Source organism: Vidua chalybeata, chromosome 13, assembly GCF_026979565.1.
Source record: "Vidua chalybeata isolate OUT-0048 chromosome 13, bVidCha1 merged haplotype, whole genome shotgun sequence".
Classification (NCBI taxonomy): Eukaryota; Metazoa; Chordata; class Aves; order Passeriformes; family Viduidae; genus Vidua; species Vidua chalybeata.
The window spans coordinates 14,813,623-14,834,087 of record NC_071542.1 but is presented as its reverse complement, the minus strand read 5'-3'; the positions used below and the strand labels follow the sequence as shown (position 1 = coordinate 14,834,087).

Genomic DNA, 20,465 nt, shown 5'->3' with positions numbered 1-20,465 from the left:
TGGAGAAGGAAAAAAAAAAAAAAGGCAGAAGAATAGCCACCTCTATAAAAAAAGAATTCACTGAATCCATCTCCTGGCAGATGTGGAGGAGAGCAATGGTCTTGGCGACTGGCTGTCCCCCAGACAGTTTTTACCCAGTTTTACCTTCCAATCAAGTCTCTATGGTGTATGAACTGATCATATATACATTTGGGATGGAGGGAAGAGATATCACTGAATTTCCATAGGACTGCGGTGCTCCCCCCATGCCCTCCATTCTGCTCCTCGCATTTCTCCCATCCACACTTTGCAGCCTTTACCCTCAAGGACACATCCTTTGGCCTGGCACAACAGAACCTTGGTCCCAACTGCAGCCTTGAGACACTGCTGCAGTCACAACAAGAGAAGGAAGAGCTGCCCCTTCTCATACAGATAATTCTATAGTAGATCAAATTGTGGCAGAAAAAAAAAAAGTTATATTGGTGTCTTTCCTCACTTCCAAGCTGTGAACCAGCAGGGATTTTGACCTCCTGGTCTCTGCTTCTTCCTTTCCTCACAGTTCCCCCTTTCTTCAACACCTCCAGTTCCACTAGCAGCACAGCAAATTTGACAGAATCTGGTCAATTTTTCAAGCTTTCTCATTTTAAGAAGTCAGTGGGAGCTCACTATCTTGCAATCAAACCTCACAGGAGGGAGAATTAAATATCTCATGTATGACCTTAATCCACAGGATTTTGCAGATAGTTTCTCTTGTAATCTCAATACCTGGAGTTTATTATGCATTCAAAACATATCTGTAGCCCTGGAGCATTTTGCAACAAAAGAAACTCAAATTCATTTTGGTATAATTATGCAGTAATACCAGTCACATGCTTGCTATGGAATAAATATAAATACTGGGCTTTTGGGAACAACTTGCAGATTTACAGTGTTAAAAAAAAAATCCAAAAAACAACAAAACCAACCCAAGAATGAAACCATCTATTAAATAAGGAAAAAAGATCACGTTTAGATGTCAAATTGCAGTCGAGGAAAATGGCATGATTATGATGTCTTTTATACATTTTTTTCAATCTGCAAAACATAAAAGAACAAACTGAAACTGATACTTAAGCCTCTCCATAAAGTAAGGACTTCATTTTCTAAAGTAGGAATATCATTCGAGGCATTTAAAAACCTTTGAAATCAGATAATTCATTCACAAAATGGCCACAGATCCCTAAGCTTAAATCGCTGAAAGCTAGAAAAGTTAGAAAATTGTGCTCTGGGTTTTGCGTCTTTCTAGCACATTTTTCCTTTCTCTGCTTTTCTTGCCTTCCTGAAACAAAATGACCTCAAAGACTGTTCTAATTTTGTCTTTGAAAATTGCTTCTTTAATTAGGGACTTTGCTGTTCAAGAGCCACATCCCGCTGCCCTGGTGGTGCTGGAAACCAGCCTCACTCCCTGGAGACTGGCTGGGGGTCTGCCTGCTCTGATCTCCTATGGTCTTCAGGATCCTATGGATTTTGGAGCACACGTGGGAAGATGTAGTCCTGTCTCTGTGCTTTTAAAAACGGAATATAAAACGTGAAACCAGATGTTAAATCAGCTCCAGAGAAGCCACAGGAGCGTGAGTTACCTTCAACAGCACTGCAGTTCTAAAAGCAAACAAAGGCATAAGGGGTTGGGATGGAAGGTTTCTTTCCTCAGAGAAAGCAGTGGCTCACCCACATTCCTAACTGCACAAACAAGAGAGGCAAACCCTCCTCTGGCAGTTAGGATCCTCCACATTTTCCGTGTGGAGCAAATCCCAAGAAAGGCGACTGTGGTGGTGTGTTAGAGCAGACACAGCACAGGACACATGTATTTTGGAAAGGGACCCTCTTTTGCATACCTCTGTGTTTATATGCCTTCTTGAAAAAATAAAGAGTTCCCAAGTACCACTTTTCACTTTTGAAAACACACTGAAAAGGAAAAGGGCTGCTACTAACAATCTGTTTTTTAAGCTCCAAACCCATCTTTTGTTAGATACAGAGGTTTTTAATAGTATGAGGTTGTAGTTTACTTTAAAAAATCCAAACAAACAAACAAAAACCAATCCAAGGACAGATAAAACAAGTCCAAAAGTTCACTGAACAGAGAGCCCAGCAGTGTGTAACATAGATAAGGTGCTGTTTCTAACCATCAAGTTACCCATATAGGAAATTTTGACCCAGAGATGTGGAAACTCACCCTCCCAAATATCTGCTCAGTCGCTCCTATCAGACAAGGCACACTTCACTGATAGAGGACCAACATATTCCAGGTGATGGATGGCATGTAGCCAAGCTGCTAAGCATGCCCTGCTCCACCCTTCCTGCATGGCTCTCCTGGAGGTGGGGAACGCTGTGCAGGTTCCCAGATGGTCAGGGCATCAACCGAGCTGCTGGGTAGTAGCCCTCAGCAGCAAGGATGAGGAGGAGGTGGTGGAAAGGTTGGGTGTGAGGAAACCGGTATGAAAAGGAGCCCAGAAAGCACAGAACATTGCTAATTTGCGAGAGAAACTGCAGGAAACCAACATCTCTTAACTGTAAACCTCAGAGAGGTTGTGGTTAGGAGACAAGTGATAGGGTGTCAGGGCTGCAGGGCAGGCTGTGCCTGTGCTCTGGAGAGATGACTCAAAGCCACCATCCAAGTGGAGCACCCCAGGGAGTGGAGCTGGGTAGGTTGTCCCCTGTGTAGCTGTGCCAGGGCTCTGTTGGGTGAGGTTTGTTCATCTGTGCAATGCAGGATGCCAGAACACCAGCACAAAATTCCCCTCTGGCTGCATACTCCATGAAGCAGAATTAAGGCTGATGCTCAGTGTGTTCTACTTTATATGAAATTTTTCAATTCTCAGGTTTCTAGTGGTAGACAGACACCCCAAAGTAATCTGCATTAATTCCTCCTGGAGAGCAACTCCTGAGGGCTCTTGGAGCTGCTGCAGAAGGGAAGTGGCAGCATTACCTAAGCGGGGTGGCACACTTGTTTGTGTGACAACTACCAGTGTAGTTTGTCTGCTGATGCTGGGAGAGACCTTGGCAGCATGGGCTGCTAGCAGGAACACAGAACTCTTATTAATGAGAAGTATCAAACCTCAAAGAGATAAAATAAGCTATCCTGGAGCTGAAGCCATGCTTGAGGCATCACAGAAACGCCTGTTGCACTGACGCTGCTGCCATACTTAACGCTAAGCCCCAGCAAGCAGGGACAGCACACAGACCAGCTCCTCCTGCTGCTGCAGATTCTGCTGGCGGCATTTGAAATATTTTAGGCATTTCAGACTACTCTCCTGTCAGGACTCCAGAGCTTACATAAAAAAAAAAAAAACAAACCTGCTTATCAAGTTGCAGAACAACAGCGATCCGTCTGGTTTATTAGATGGAAAGAACAGGAGCAGGGGAGGATTTTGCTGATGGTATTTCTACCTTGATTAAGTGACTGTTATGATCGGAGCAACAGCAAGCAAACATTACAAGCTATTTCCTTGTGCAAAGGAAGAGAATCTGCCACAAGAGATGGACTCCATGCATCATATTATTATTATTATTATTACTTCTACTACTGAGCATTTTGGCTGGCGCGTGCTGTTTCAAAAGCCCAGTTCTGCCAGGCTGCTTGAAAAAAGCAGCATTTGTCCCCAGCTTTCGGCACGAAACACAACTCAAATCCCTTTTCGGGAACAAAGGTGCTTCCCAGGAGCCTGGCGCGCTGCCGGCATGCCGAGCGCGTAGCCAGGCAACGGCAGCCGGATTGGGGCTTGCGCCTCAGCCGCGATGCTCCAGCCTCCACAAACAATTCTTGCCACGTAGACAGGACCGTGCAGGGTAATGGAAAATTACTGCAGGCTCTTTCTTAAAGGGCGAGCACCGCCGCTGGCGGAGAAGGCTGATCCGCGTCGCACTTGCCAGCGCGCCCCAGGGTCAGCTCGTGTTTCCTGCGGGGAGGCTGCAGTGCGTCACCGCGCACCGGGGCATTAATACACTGAAATATCATTTACATGCTATTCCAGCCGGCTGCAGGGATCAGGAGCGTAAAGCAGCGAGCTGAACTGCGAGGGAAGGGGGGAGCAGAGCAGCCGGAGCTGAACAACCGAGGGCTGCCGTTCTCGAACTGCTCTCGACGCGGCTCGAGCACGGCAGCCTTGGCGCGGTGCGGTTCGTACGGGCTGCGGGCTGATGCCAAGATAACCCTCCTGCGCTTGGCAGGAGCAGCGTTTTAACAACTGCCTGGCACATTCCTGCAAGGCTGCAGGAAGAAAAAAAAATACCCTTAAAGAAAGAGCAAACTTTGGCAGTGGTTAAGCTGCTATCAGGACAACAGTAATAATAATAAAAAAAGTGGCCATGTTTACCTCCATTTCTGGTGTAAAATATAATTTAGTTAATAAGACAGCATTGTGCTTACCCAGCTTTTAATATCAAGCCCAAAAGCCACGCAAATAGCTACAGGAGCACCAAACAGCCAGCTCGAGCCACTGCACCTCTGAAAAACAGAGATATGCAGACTTACTGGTTGGGCAGGGCAGGATCTGCCCCCAGAGCACACAGGAGCTGCCCAGCAAGACGGCACAGCACCAAACGGTGCTCTTCCCAAAAGTCTTCAAAAGTAGCTCCTGCATCCCTTACAAGTTTCATTTTGTCTCCTGCAAGAGCAGACCACGCTGCCTGTTCGTGAGGTACTTATGGGGAATTGTGTCCAGCCTGCAGCAAAAATAGAAATGCAGACCTGCTGCTCTTGCTTTTCCTTTTTTGCTCACTGCATGCAGCTCCTGGTGGCCATGGTGTGGCTCAGGATCACAGATGTTGCATGCCAGACTGGTTCTAGGTCAGCTCCTGCAGCAACCGTGCTTTTATTCTTCCCTATCTTCATGTATTAATTTGCCTGTTTTTTCTCAGCACTGGTAAAAGCCTCAACCCAAATCTTTTTTCACTGTTATAGCCAGCAAATGAAAACAAAGGCCCTGCACCAAGTCAGGGGACTACTTGTAATAGAAACTTCCTCTCCCTTAAATAGAAGCCTTTGTTGTGAAGCTGTTTTCATTGCAAGCTCCACAGGGAAAGTCATTATATTTAATAGAGGTTGACCTCATTTTGTACTCCTCGATATTAAACCTTAGAATAGAGATGCATAATTAGAAGCGGCGAGTTCTCGACAAAGATACACAGTACTTATTGCTGTTTCCTTCTTACCTAAGGATTAAATTAATATGGTTCGGAAAGAGTAACTTGAAACAGCTTTTGGCAGATAAGTGAACTCTAAGTAAAACACAAAGATCTGGTTTCCAAGAAGCTTTTTACAAGCTATACAGAGAAGTGAAATAAAACCCTCCAGCAGCACACAAGGCTTCCTGCAGAGCCTCCCTGGAATAGCTGCAAACCTGCATTTCGGTGAAAGCTAATCTGGGTCGCAGGCTGGGGTTACATAAAGACATCTTGCATAGAGGCACAGAGGACCCGTGGTCAGGCATGGACCTGCCCCTGTGGCAGGAGGGAATCAAGGGAATTTTCTACTGCAGTTCCAAGGCTGTGCCCTGAGACAAAGAAAGCAAAAGGGGTTTCATCTCAGTCAACACAGACAAGGGAGGGAATGCAAAGATGCCCCAGCTTTGTTAGGTTTGCTAATGCAGCCTGGGTTTCCACACAGTGGACACTGTTGTCACTGCATAATGGGTGACAATTATGTCCACACAGCACTGGCCACCACTAAATAAACACATTTTCCACAGAAATGGAGGGCAAGGCACTGGATGATGTGCTGTGCTGCACCGTGTAGGGGCCTCACTGAGCACAAGCCTGTGTTAGGGCTCTCCACCTTAATGTGGCTTGAGTTTAAAACATCTCTTCACAGCCTGCTTTTCAAGTAACCCCATCACTTTTCCAAACAATAGAAGTTTGCTTGAAATACACTTTTTCAATTTATTTTCCCAGCTCTTGTGATAGCCCCACTGCTCTCCCACCTCCTGAGTGTCCCTTGCATTCCCAGTGCTCTGAGTCCTGCTGGCTGAAACACTCATTATATAAAAAGGACAATTTCTGGTTGAAAGGCTCAGGCTCCCTTAAACTTCCCTGCAGATTCTGTGGTTCGAATGAGTGTGTCTGCCTCAGCAACCCTGAGAACTTCCTGATTTCTGCACAGTTCTCCCCTCTGCAAACAGCTGACTGCTTTAAACTCAGTTTTGGATTTGATTTCCTGGAAAAATCAGATGAATGGTGTCCCCAGCTGAAGCACTTTCACATGGTGTTAAATACCAGCTTCTTTTCTGTAGCCCAGCTCTCCTGGGTCTGTGCTGTGTGGAGCAGGGGGGTTGCTGCCCACACCTGCAGTGGGTTTGCTCTGCCCTGTGGTTTGTGGCACAAACATGCATTCCAACAGGAGCAGCGAAAGGCAGCTCCTCCAAAAACATCACCAGAAACTCCCCAAAGCCCACAGCATGGTAGCTTAAAGCACCCAGCCTTTGTTTCTCCTCCCTGGAAACAGATTTCCACTCCACACAAGCAAAAGGGATCACAGTCATGAAAAATACGTGAGGAAGCCAAGAGTGGGAGCACAGCAGCCTGAGACGGTCCTGGATGGGTGGGCTGTGGGGCTGGGAGGACATTTGGTGGACAGAAGGACATGGCATAGATGAGATACTTTTACCCTTGCACCCTGCCTGGCCTCCACCCTCAGCAAGGCCAGGGCTGTTCTGGCTTATCTGGTTTTTCCTCCCTCCTGTTTTAGATGTAGAGTGTTATTAAATCACACCCAACAATTCCCACCACACCTCAAGCAATTAACCCTATCCCATGGCAGTGCTGGCTGGGGAAAGCCCTGGACAATGTCCTGGGACTCCCATAAAGCTGAGAGCAATTTTGCCACCCGTTCAGTGTGAAGAAGGTTGGGCTTTCTGTGTTTATTTTTGGAGCAGTAAGTTATTTTCAAAGAGCCTTTCTGTCAGGCTTAGCAGGGTGTGAGCTGCCAAGTGAGCTCCTCCAGCTCTGTGGGCACCATTAGCAGGGCTGCCCTGTGCTGAAGTGATGTGAGCACTTCCATTACAGCACCTTTCCCCTGCTCCAGCCCCCTTATAAGTGGACATAAAAATCCACTTCTGGCAGAAACACTTGAGCTGACAAGGAAAACAGTCACCACTTTAACCTGATCCTTGCTAAATTTATCTGGCTGGGCGGAGAAAGCAGGGGTTTAAAATATATTTTCTCCCTCCCATGCCTAAATCATGAATTTTAAAATCCAGCTGTATTCCACTCAAATTACTCATGGGGAATTTTTTTTTAGGTTGGGTTTTTTTTTTCGTAACTTACCCGTGATAAATGGAGAAGTGATCCTTTCCCTCCTCCGCCTCTTTGCAAGCCAAACACTTGATTAAAAGTTTCCATTGTCAGTCCTACTAATGAAGGCCACAGTTAATAGTCATTTTAATTGGGCACAAATCCATTGTAGTGTTAAGGGAAGAGACTGACGTCCTTCTCATAACCCTTGGTGACACAGAGCCACCCAGGGTGCTGGGGCAGGAATTAATCTAGCTGACGACTCATCAGGAGCTTCCAACCAGCTCAGCCCTGGCTGAAACCACCCGACAGCAGAGCAGGGGCACTGCTGGGTTGGGACACAGCAGATGGGGCTGGAGGGAAGCAGGAGTGCTCATGGAACATGTTTTTCAATAGCTGGCTTCTAGATCAGCTGCTGCTCAAGGACAAAGCAGCCCCTTCTCTTGTGGAAATACTTGCTACCGAGTGGCTGTACCGTCAGCCAGACCGATGGATTAATCCAGGCTCAGACTCCATTTTTTCCTTTTTTCTTGGCTTTTCAGCTGGATCACTTCCATGAGCACAAGAGCCAGCACACACAGAGTGGAGATAGGGGACTGAGACAGAGGAGTGCAAGATGCCTGCAGCCAGCAGCACCAAGGACTTGGGGAAGTTTGTCGCTCTGAACCCAGCACACAGTATGTGCATCATGAAATCAGCAGGTATCAAAGAGAAAGAGCCCATGGCCTTCTCTGCATTACCACCCCAGATGTTAGAGGAACTGCAGGAAGATAACCTGTAAGAGGGAGCCTACCAACTCTTTCATTCTTAGAAGGAAGTTACCCCACTTCTGGTTCCAGTATTTACACGTTTTCTGAGCTCAGCATGTATTCCTTTGTTACCCCCAAAAAGGCAAAGCCTGGAAACAGCTCAGGCTCCAGCCAACAGGAGCTTGTTCTGGTGTGATGACATCTGCAGCTCCAGACTTGCTGAGGATGTTTGGGAGATGCAGAAGGTAGAGGTTCTGTGGTGTCAGGTGAGACAGCAGCCAGCCCAGCCCAGCCCAGCCCTGCCATCCTGCTTTGCTGGGAGGGGAGTGCAGTGCTGCGCGTTCTGCCAGTGCCTGCTAAAACACTTTAAGCTCCAATGCCGCATCCAACTGCCCCTGAAAGACGTGTTTTAGAACTGAGGAGAAGTTTCTATGTGTCTCCTGAAAACTCCTTCTCCTACTTGACCTCCAGACAGTTGGGGTAGGAAGCCTGTGAGCGTGGCCATCTGCCATCCTGCTCGGAGGCAGCTGTCTTTCAGCTCGCTCATTAGTGTGCATGTCATCACATCACACGCTCTCTGCTTGCTGTGGGGAGGGATTCTTTTTCACAGTGGAATCTAGTAATACAGGACACAGATTTACAGGAAATGAGGCTTTACTTCCTGCTCACGGAGAATCATGTCCCATTTGTCTGATTAATTCTGGAGGAATATGCTAACGGGTGCACATTCCACTGCAGGACACACATAATGCCAAACTAGCACCCCTGAGAACACTTGAAAGGGGAAACTGGTATTTTGGCTGCTGTGCTCCTTCTCAAGCCCCCAGCAGGCTGGGCCAAACATTGGTACCCCAGTCTTACCCTGCTGTCAGCATGGCTGTGCTGGTGAATGGCAGCACCACAGCTTGTCCTTTTCCACCCAGGAACTGCAGTTTTCCCTGTGCCACTCACTGCAGTGCACGGGGCATTTGGCAAAGCTTTGCTATGACTTGTACCTGGCTAAAATTTCAGCTCCCCAGGGAAGAATGACACATTATCCCAAGTAAACAAAAACCCTTTCATGGAGAAACAAATGTCAATACCAAAGGTGGGTGAGAGATTAAAGAAGTGCTCAGAGGACACTGGGTTTCCCTGGGGACTTTGATTTCACCTCTGATGCTGTGGTTTGGCTCAGCACTGGAATTAATTCCTGTTAAACATGTACCTAATGAGACCAGTGACCTCCTGGGAGAGTTGCATCAGTTTTCATCCCAGATGTGCCAGTTTCTGTTAGAGTTTCCATTAAAGAAGTGGTTAACATGTGGCCCACTGGTCCCATTTCCTTCTTCTGGCTCGGTCTGGGACTACTCCAGCCCTAAACCTTTACCTGCTGCTGGCTGGGGAGATTTGCAGAGGCAGGTCCACAACTCAGTCCTATTGTCACTGTGAAATGCTGAGGTCCCCTGTGTGCCTCATGTAACTATGAAATACAGAGAGATTAAATCAGTCCTGAAATGCCATTTCTCTGCCATGAACTTTGTGCCCAAAGCTGAGAGATAAATATGGCTCTGCTACGCTGAGAAACAAAAAAAACCCCAATGTTTCCCCCCATCTGTTTATGAGATTGAAATGTAAGTCATGGCTTTAAGGTATTGTAGGCTTTCTTCTTTAAACACATAAATATTTTATCAGTGAATATTCTGTTTCATCAGTCAGGCATGAGCTCACTCCAAAGGCTGTTGCAATTGTGAGTTGTTGCAATTTTGAGTTAAGCAGTCATTAGGATTGTGCAATTTCCTAGTGTTTGAGAATATCCCAGCATAGAAGAAACAAGATGAAATGGAAAATGTTGTTTTCTTAATCAAATTGATACCACTAGACTTAAATTCCTCCTGTTCTGAGCCAAGGATAGGGATTTTTTCAAGGATTTTCTCCTTAAAAAGGAGAAAAAAGAAGATCTGCTTGTCTGGCAATGTTTTCTGTCCAGCACCAACCACAACAGGGCACAAACATCTGGTATATAGGGAGAGGTCAGACCTGAAACCCAGCCAAAACCAACACAGAGTGTGAAAAGGAAATACATCTTTGCCATGTACTGCTTTGTCCACAGCAGTAAATTGGAAATGAGATTTTCCTATTGCCAAGAAAAAAAAAAAAAAAAAAAAACAAAAAAACAACAAAAAAAAAAACAAAAACAAAAAAAAAAAAAAAAAACAAAAACAAACCAAAGCAAACAAACAAACAAAACAACAAAAAAAAAATCCACAAGAAAAATAAAGTCATAAAAGGGCTGCTAAAATCTGCCTTATTCAGTGTGTTCACGGCCAGGAGAATTGAACTACATCAGATATTCAAATTAAATATTCAGAATTAAATAAAGCAAAAAAATATGAGAGAAAATACAACTAAGCTCCCACAGATCCTTTTGGGAATCCCAGAGGACAAAGGTAGGAGAGCCTTATTTTACCACCCAGCAGGAGCAGCATGAAGTCCTTAAATCTGGGGCCTGCTACATCACACCCTAATCTATATTAACACCCCCAAATCAAACCCTAATCCACTCTAATGACGCTAAATGAAACTCTAATCCACTTTAACACCCTGCCAGTTGCATGGCATTGCCCTTATCAGTGACTGGAGCCACAGCCACACCCATTCCCAGCGAAGCACAGCCATGGAGCACATTGGGGGGTGATAAAAGGGCACCTCTCTGGAGTGTCTGGAGAGCAGCTCTGCCGAGAAGGGCTGGGGGGTGCTGGTGGGTGTGAGACTGGACGTGACAGGTTGGACATGACCCGGCCGTGTGTGCTGGCAGCCCACAGAGCCAAACATAGCCTGGTCTGCATCCACAGGAGCGTGGGCAGCAGGGGAGGGAGGGATTTTGCCCCTCTCCGGTGAAACCCCACCTGCAGAGCTGCCTCCAGCTCTGGGGGCCCAGCACAGGAAGGAATGGAGCTGCTGGGGCACGTCCAGAGGAGGCGATAGAGATGCTGACAGGGCTGAAGTACCTCTGCTCTGGAGACAGGGAGAGAGCTGGGGATGTTCAGCCTGGAGGAGCTTCAGGGAGACCTTAGAGCCTCTTCCAGTATCTAAAGGGGCTCACAAGGAAAATGGGAACCAACCTTTCAGCAGGGTCTGCCGGGACAGGACAAGGGAGAATGGTTTTCAACTGTAGGAAGGTCGGTTTACATTACATATAAGGAAGGGTTTTTTTTTTTTTTATCACGAGGGTGGAGAAGCTGGCACAGGATGCCCGTAGTCGTGGTGCATGCCCCATCCCTGGAAACATTAAAGGCCAGGCTGGATGGGGTTTGAGCAACCTGGTGTAGTGGAAGGTGTCCCAGCCCATGAAAGGTTCCTTCCAACGCAAACCATCCGTGGTTCTGCGGTTCAGAGCAGGGGCAGCTCCGCGGGAGCCGCGGCATTCCCGGGATGCGGCGCCTCCCTCTCCCGTCCCGCTGGAACCCGGCTGCTGCTGCCCCCGCGCGGCGGGACCGGCCCGGCCGGGCAGCGGGACGGAGAGCCGAGCACCCCTGCTCCCCTCCGGGCCAGGGCAGAGCCAGAGCCTAGGGCGGGGGGCTGAGCCTGCCTGAGAGCTGTGCCTGGGAGCTCCGGCCTCACAGAGCTCAAGGGCGTAAGGCGCTATCTCTCTGTCTCTCCAGCTCTCTCTCCATCTCTATATCTCCATCTCTCTATTTCCTGCCTCCCTGACCACCAGAGTGGGATGTCAGGCAACATGGTCCTTCCCTTCCCTTCCCTTCCCTTCCCTTCCCTTCCCTTCCCTTCCCTTCCCTTCCCTTCCCTTCCCTTCCCTTCCCTTCCCTTCCCTTCCCTTCCCTTCCCTTCCCTTCCCTTCCCTTCCCTTCCCTTCCCTTCCCTTCCCTTCCCTTCCCTTCCCTTCCCTTCCCTTCCCTTCCCTTCCCTTCCCTTCCCTTCCCTTCCCTTCCCTTCCCTTCCCTTCCCTTCCCTTCCCTTCCCTTCCCTTCCCTTCCCTTCCCTTCCCTTCCCTTCCCTTCCCTTCCCTTCCCTTCCCTTCCCTTCCCTTCCCTTCCCTTCCCTTCCCTTCCTTTCCACAGCAATACTTTCATCTGATCTAGTTTTTTAATTTTAAAGAGGAATTTCAGTATCAGTGTGGCTCTGTCTTGCACAGCTTTTAGCATTCTGTAAACTTCTTGAAATAAGGGAAATTTTCCCACCTGCAGCTCCCTAAGGGATGTGATAAGTGTGCTCTCCCTGTCCAGGGCCAAGCTCCTCCAAAAGCTGTTGTGTTTAAGCGGGTGTATTATTTCTTCTTGGACCAAATGGATGCACACCCCACATGGAAGCTCGTTTTACTATTAGATTTATAGAGCGTCACTAGATATATAACCCCAAATCACTGCAGTTAAACAGCCTGTGAAATTCCTGCAAGCATATGAGAGAACACATGAGGACAAAATGGTGAGCACAGCTTTCCCTGGCATTTTTAACGCCTGCAGCAAGCGTTGGTTCCCCAGCAGTTGGTGCAGAGAGAGCTCCCTCTCCTGCTGAAAATTCTCTTTAGCCCCTGTCCACCCGTGGGAGACATTCTAATACTCAGCATTTACAGGGATCAGACCCGTGGCAATGGGAGATGCCATAAAAAAAAAAAAAATTAAATGGACATACAGCACTGATAATTTTGTTAATCTCCTTTATTATTTGCAAGAGAAAAGGTCAGTTTTTGATTTTTTTTCCTACTGCAGAAAGACTATCCCTGTCAACAGAAATCATCCAGCACGCAAACAATTCATCTGAGAGCCTGTCACTTCACTAAAAAAGCCAGAATACCCTGGAATAATCGTATTGTCTGCTGCAAGGGATCAGTGATTTGACAGTTTTAAGCAGGTGAGATGCTCCTGTCCACAGGCAGGTGACCCCGAGCAGTGCTCAGGCACCAGGTTTGCACTGCGAGCTGCAGCTGACACAGGGAGGATTTTCCAGGAGCATCCACGTCCAATCTCATCCACTGTGTACCATGTCTCCTATAAACAGGGTAAATGCTCGAAATAGGTAGCAAAGCGAGTGGGATTTCAGAGCAGCTGGAGAAATAATTGAGCCTGCATGGAATGGCTGTGTTCTACCAGGCTGCACCAGCAATTTCAACTGGCTATTTATACTCCTCTGAAAACTTTGCTATTTCCCACTTTTTTTTTTTTCTTTTCATTTGACCTGATTTGTAACTAATAATCCTAGCTTTATAAAACAGGATGTGTTGACATGTGGTACATTTTAAAAAGCTCTCTTTTCCAAGTGTCAGAAACCCCTCCATCTTGCCAAAACACAGCCATGGGTGTAAATCCTCCTCAATAAAGAGGAGTTCAGAACAGCAACTTGGGGGTAGCAACAGAGCTGATTGTAACACAAGGTTTTCACTTTCTAAGGACATTAATAAGGAAAAGAAGGAGCCAGTGACAGTAACTGAATCAGGCTGGAAGGAAAATTGGTTGATTTTTGGTGTGAATCAGCAATCCAAGAAGAGGATGCTCCAGGGCAGAGCTGGCAGCAGCCCTCTGCCTCCAGGATGCAGCTCAACCCTCGAGGCTGTCTCTGCTGCAATGTACAACAAAACACAGAGATCTGAGAGTCCTTGGGCAGGCCTGAATGCTCAGGGGGTGCAAACAGTGAGGGTCCCATTGCTGTAGTGCAGAGTGAGATGCAATCCCCCAGATCCTTCTGCCCCTACTCATCTGATCCTCATCCAAAAAATCCAAAGCTCTCAGCTCCCTCAAGGCCTCTGCTGCCCTGCTCCGTGCCCATACCCAGCTTGCCCTTGGGGTGAATCCGTGCTTTAGGAAGTATTTTCCATGGATTTAACAGATGGGAGAGCTGAGATGGGGGTGAAGTGTGTCATTTGGGGCAGAAGTGGAAAGGGAGGTTTGTTGTCCCACTCCTCCTCCATCATGACCACCCTCTCCATCTGTTGACACTTCAGCACACGATGCCAGTTCCAGTGTGACTCCTATTAGTCTGCACAGTGCTGCATGTTGATGTTGTGGTTTGATACTTGGAGAGCTCTGTGAAGATATTTAATTAGACAAAATTAATTCCTTTGAGAGCAACCTTCTGGCATCATTTTGGAAAGTGCTAGGGAGCTTCTTTTGTTCTGACACTTGTTAAAAATTGGCATTAGCCATTTCCTAATTTATTTCTGAAAGGACAATCAAGCCACATTGCTTCCCAGGTCAAATGGGAGCTGTGACCTGCCTGCTAGCAGCTCTATGAGAACATGAGGTGCCAGACCTCCTCACCAGAAGTCATTTCCCACAGCTGTTGTCACCCTGAAACATTTCCCTTCTGCTTGAGTGGTCAAGTCCTTTGGCCTCTTTCTTCCTCCCCCTTTTTGACACCTTCACAGTGATTGTGGGGTCTGATGATGACAAGACAGACACAGGAGGAAGGGAAGCATCAGTGGTGACCTTGCTGGCCAGCTCTGCAAGGTGACATCCCTTACAGACACCCAGTGGGAAGTGGGAGGTGAACGGGTGCCCTTCTCCCTCTCTGCCTCCTCATGCAGTCACCAGGATTTCTAGTGGGACCATCTGCTGCTAATTCTGCAAACCTCCTACACATAAGGGCCCAGAAGGGCAAAGTCTTAATATGATTAAACTTCAGAAGCTGCAGAGGTCTGTGGCTGCACCTGGTTTGGAGTGAGGAGGGAAATGGTACAGGCTGGACACACAGCCTGTACAGTACAGTAGAGTACTGTGCAAAACACACTTTAACTGGAAGCAATCCCTGTAAGGCTCTTCCCTTTCACACTGCACGCATGAGGCTCTGGCTGCTTGGGCCCAGTTACATCGTGGAAGAGCCCTTTGGGGTCAGTGGTTGGCAGAAGGGCCGTGTCAAACTGCATATCCTCTCATCAGAGACCGTTTCTTGGATACCCATTTTCTGTCCCAGCTTCCAGTCCCTCCTCTTCTCCTTCCAGGCTTCCACATGGGTTTCTCAGCATCTTGTCCATCAGTGTCTGTGCAAAATAAAATTGTCATTTTGAGTGTTTGCTGTGGGTCCGTGTGCTTACACTGGGACAGGACATTCCATGGCTGCCTTGTAAGAAGTGAAGGGTTGCAGCAGCACCAGAAGGGATGGTGCTTAGCCCTCTCCTGACAGAGCCTGAGCAATGCAGCAGCACAAATGATGTCTTAGTCCCTCTCCTCGCTTCCTTTAAATTTCCTCCTTAAAAAGTCCATTCATATCCCACTATAAAGGGAGAAGGAATCTATAGTTAAACACTTCATTAGGGGATGTGTGCAGAGTGCTCTGCAAATGGGATGGCACCAGAGTGTGCTGCACATTTGCCGTTTAAATATAGCTGTATACACACCCCCGGCCTCCTGAACGGCTGAAACCCTCCTCCTAGCAGGTGATCACAAGCCTTTCTATAATTGAAATGAACTTCATCCTGACAAAAACGTAGCAGCAGCTGCTGTGAAAGCTGTGGCTGCTCTCCAAGTATTTCTTACATTCCCCTGATCTGTATATTAAAGCGAGACTGATTGCTGTGCTGCACAATCCTGCCACTGAGTGTCTCTTACAAGGGAGCTGCTGTGGTTCAGATTTAAGGGCTTTGTTGTATTTTTCATAAGAATGCTTTTCTCTTGTGTGACGATTGTCACACGAGGATCTGAGCTGCTCAGATATTAATTACTTAAGGCCTGCAACAACACACTAAAGTAAAAGGTAAATACAGATATTGCCTCTCTTTCTCCTATACACATTATAGAGATATACATGGGTGTTGTCTGAGTGGTGGGATGAAGAAGCAGAGCTGATTTGGAGGTAAAGTGAGCTGCCAGCCCAGTGTGCAGGATGCTGAGGAGACAGCAGCCAGCTGGAACATATGAGAAATGACTGTAGCTGCCCTCCTAATTTAACCTTCATGCCACAAATCTCTGCCTGAATCCCAATGTGCTGTGGAGGACTGGGACAAGGAGCAGCTCTTTCTGTAATTCCTGATTTTTCACCGTTGTTGATTTTTCACTGTCTGCCTTGGCTCCTTTGAGTCCTTCCTCCTCTCCTGTCCCTGGAGCTCCCTGGGCTTTGCTGAGTGGGACCTGGCATTCGAGCAGCACAAGCAACGAGCAACCATCCAACAACTTCATGACCTCAAAGCCGAGCAAACCCAGCAGCAAAAACCCAGGGAAAGCGTGGCTCAGCGAGCGTGTGAGACGGATTGTGCTGAGCAGCACCGAGCCCCTGCTCCCTCCAAGCCACGGCAGCAGCGAGGGGGTCACAGCCCGTGATAAATCCTCTGAGCAGGAGAACAACCACCAGAGCCTCACCCCAAAAGCCTTGACTGGGAGCGATTTGCCGGTGGATTCCAGAGCTGGCCGGTCCCTGCAGAGCTGGACTCGGGCTTCCCATCTGCTGTGCTATCGCTGCTTTATGGCTCGGACTCCCAGCACGGAAAACATTAACTCAGTCTTATTCAAACTATTCTTTAGCCCCGAGCTAGCCCAGGCACACGCTCCCGTTCGCAGTGTGACATCCCGGGCTGTTTGAAGGGCAGGACAGAAGATGGTGCTGCCGAGCCAACATATTTTAACAAGAAAACTTCCTGGAGCTGCTGGGTTTTTTGACAGCTCCTGTTCCAAAATAATCTTTGTTTAAACTAAAGAGCTGTCAAGGAGATAAGTTTAAGCAGCACATGAGCTACAGAGAAACATCCCACAGCAAGATCAGGAGCAGATGTGGTGAAATATTGATGGACCAGGATCCCTAATTACAGCTCCTACTGAGGGGCTGGCTTGAAATCTGGAGTCTTCCTGCTTTGTATGCGGCACCGTTGGGATAAAGCGATGGGATCCCTTGCAGAGCTACATGGGCAATTGGGCTGGGATGTCTGTGCCTAATGAACAGGCGTCAGCCTTGTGGGAGCTAATGAAATGTTCAGTACAAAATGTGTCACCTCCAGGTACCGTCTGTGCCTCGCTCCTGGAGTTTAATCCTCTTCCCCGCCACTTCCTGGGCGGCCGTGCTCCCTGTTTACTGAATCTTCTCCGTGTAAATCAACAGGGGCAGCAGAAACAACAAAAAGCACCTTTGATCGTCAAACTGGGAGAAATGGTGTGAAGCTCTTAGGCTTCGCTTTTTTTTATTTATTTATTTTTTATCAAGACTTATGTTACCCAAAAAAGGCAAATAATTTCCATCCATAGTGCTGGCTGCTTGTTTGTAATAGGGAAACTTTAGCTCAGACTGAGAACAGGTATAGGAGACTGGTTTATGTTTCACATCCAGGGTACCCTCGTGCTTCACAGTTCACCTGCCTGGGAATTTCAGTGGTTTGGTGGAAAGAACCGTCCTAAATTCAGATGCCTTTTCTAAAACCACTTTACTTGGCGGCTGTAAATAAAGTGTCTGTAAAAGAAGGGGCTGTCTCACAGTATTTAATTTCTAACTCACATGGCACCTGTAAATGCAACTGAGCATCGAATGCACAGTGGGACCATGTTCTGCTTTGTCGCTTCTACCAACCCCATGCTTGGTGAGGCATGTGTGGCTGACAGGGCTGGAAATCAGAATTCATGCTCGACCTCAGCACATCTCGGTGCTGACAAATGAGGCCTGTGCTGTTAATTCCTCTAGGAAAGGTGCCACACACAGGCACACCCATGGCAGACCAGGTGATGATGGCCCTCAACAGCCAGGAGCCTTCACTTCTGGCCTTAACACCAATTTTCTGGGTGAGCTCAGTGAGCTCAGAAGAAGTATCTTCTTGTTTTCACTTCTCTGGCTCTAGAGCAAGAATAATATTTACCAATTTTACAGACCACACTGGAAAGATTAATTAGCTAATGCTCATTAAGTAGTTTGAAGACACAAAGCAAGAAACGCACATTATAAAATAAACAAGAGCAGTGAAATCCTCATGCATCTTTCTTCAAAAAATGCTTATATGCCATTCTCCTACATCTATCAATCCAAACTCTGGCACTTTCAATATAGAATGGTCTGGAATTGCCTGAGTTTCCCCAGAACATTGCGTCTCCAGAACAGCATTAATTGGGATGATCACAAGCTTTTAATTATTATTTTGTCCCAGCATTCCTGAACAGGATGGGAATGGGTGTATGCAGATCAAACACAGAGACACCAGGCTCAGGAACTGGCCCCTTGAGCCTGTAATCCAAAACCACTTAACAGGAGCCTACATTTGTTAAACGAGACCATCAGTCTTCAGCTATTCCTAGAAAAGCTGAAAGGAGAGCAAAAGGCAGTGAATCTTTCAAAACATGACAGCGTTAGAGGCCATCTTCTCCTGAAGCTCCTGAATTTCTCTCAGCATTTTCTGGGCAGCCGGTCATTATGAATTACTAATTACCAGAGCAGGCCAGGCGGGTCTGTCGCTGGCCTGCTGTGTAAGCTGGGCAAAAAAATGGGGCTGTCCCCTCTGCATTGACTCCGTGTAAAATATGTGCTCTGAAGAGGCTTGAAGCTTAATATAGGTCTTGTTAAATGTTCATAAAAGATAGTGAAACCCTTAGATTAAGACGTACACCAGAGGAGAATGATAGGGTTATAAAATCTATTTCTACACATAACTCATATTTATATAGGGCCTTTCAATCTAACAGATCCCAAAGTTTTTTTTCAGCATAACACCCTGATATACTGTGTTCACTTCACCTACCAGTTCAAGGCGACCTCCTCTGAAGTGAAATGTGGCAGCTGTTTAAAAGCCCTGAGCAGTAGTAAGTTTAATAATAGGAAGGCATTTATATGGTCTTACAAACTTCAAAGAGTTAATTCTCTGCCCCTTCAGGAGGCAGACAAGGTTTATTATTCCCATTTCACAAAGGCAATATAACAAGAGTGGACAAGAGTGGAGGAAATCTGCACTCCCACAGATTTATAAAGCAAAATTCCGTGCATGAGCCTGAAGTGCTTTTAATCCCACATAGAGAAAACATATCAACATGTCTTATTAAAAATAGAAATCCTTTTCTAAAAATAATGATGTGGAGAGAGCTCTGATCTGGATTCTAACACCTGCCACTTCTGGTGAAAGAAAACCCTCCTCAAGCACGTGTTGACATAGAAACATCATGGTCCACAAATGCTTCTGTGCCATGAAACAAATTGGGTGCTCAAAATACACTGCCAGGAATCAGACAATCTGTTTTAAGCGGTCCCAAGAGTTACTAAAACCCTCTTGAAATACAACAGGAGAGAAAGCTGCAGCAGCCCCAATCCCAGAGGCAGGCTGGCATTGTTCTTCCACCACGTGGCTCCTCAGTTCTTCCCAGCTTGCCTGCCTCACATGGCAGTGGTGCTTCCAACAAGCAGGAAAAAATCCTTCTGTTATCCCCAAAGGTTCTGCAAGATGGTCCTGACCTTGGGAAAAGAAAATCACAAAATTGCATGGGTTTAACCACTTATGGGGAACTGGAGTCCCATTGCCAGGTGATATCACTGTTCTCAAATTGTTTATTGAGTGCAGTCCTGATGCAGGCTGAAGTAGGAGATGTTCCTTAAAAGGAACATCTGATCCCTGGGTCCCAAACACCTTTTCACTTGGTAGCACAGAAGTCTCCAGCTTTCATTCCTCCTAATGTTTCCCAGCAAGGATTTACCCTATTGCAACTTCCACTCTTATTTGCAGGCCAAAGTGAGAAACACTCTCTTTTGGACCATTTTGACACCTCAAAATCTGCTTGTCTCCCCCAGACTGCATAGCCTGTGTCATAGTCTCTGCAGCCTCCCTGCAGCCCTGGGCAGTTTTAAGTTGGGGCTGCAAAGCTGTTTTCAGCTGTGCTGCCCAAGCTTCCAGCAAATGGAAAATCTTCCATCCAAAAATGGAAAATCTTCCATCCAAAACGCCAATCCCCTTGGTGCCTTGAGTCAGTCCTACAGCGTGAGCGATGCTCGGGGCTGGTGAAGGGTGAGCTGTGGTCTCTGTGTCTGCCAGGATCTAGGACAGGGAACTGGGAGAGATGAACTGACCCATGCTGAGCATCATCAATCCTCCAGCAAAGTGATTTCCATCACGGGAGCACATTTGCTACACGAATCACATCCCATTCATCACTGCTACTGTCTGGATGTAACTCTGCCAGCCAGGGCTTGGCCTCTCTCTCCAAAAAGCCCCTGATGTGCTGTACAGCAGCTTCACCATGCAGGACCTGGATCAGTGCTCCTGCCTGACTCACTGCCTCTTTCCTCACTTCTCAGGAGCTGTGGGAGCTGCTCCCTTTCACCCCTCTGGCTTCACAGTCCCTGGATAAACCTGAGCCTCCACAGTCCCACTGCAGCCCCTGCTGTGGAGGAGTGGCCAGGGAAGGAAGGGAGGATAGTCAGGGAAAAAAAGATAACTTCAGCATGGCATCATGCTGCAGGCAGGTACTGTGCCCTCCATCACCTCCCTGGAGCCGTGCAGCTGAGGAAGCTGTTCTGAGAGCAACATGTTACAAAAAAGCTGCTGCTGGGCCCTGCCAAACCACCTGGCCTGAATTCACAGCCTCAGGCTGA

The 20,465-nt window shown here is 47.4% G+C and overlaps 1 long non-coding RNA gene across 1 annotated transcript in view; it reads right to left on the bottom strand.

Annotated features, from left to right (window-relative positions):
- The window catches only part of LOC128794567 (uncharacterized), a 33,051-nt gene extending 25,682 nt beyond the window's left edge, over window positions 1-7,369 (bottom strand). The window contains exon 1 of the long non-coding RNA XR_008433189.1: window positions 7,279-7,369. This is a non-coding gene — a long non-coding RNA (uncharacterized LOC128794567). The remainder of the gene's footprint in view (window positions 1-7,278) is intronic.
- Window positions 7,370-20,465: the final 13,096 nt, after the last annotated feature.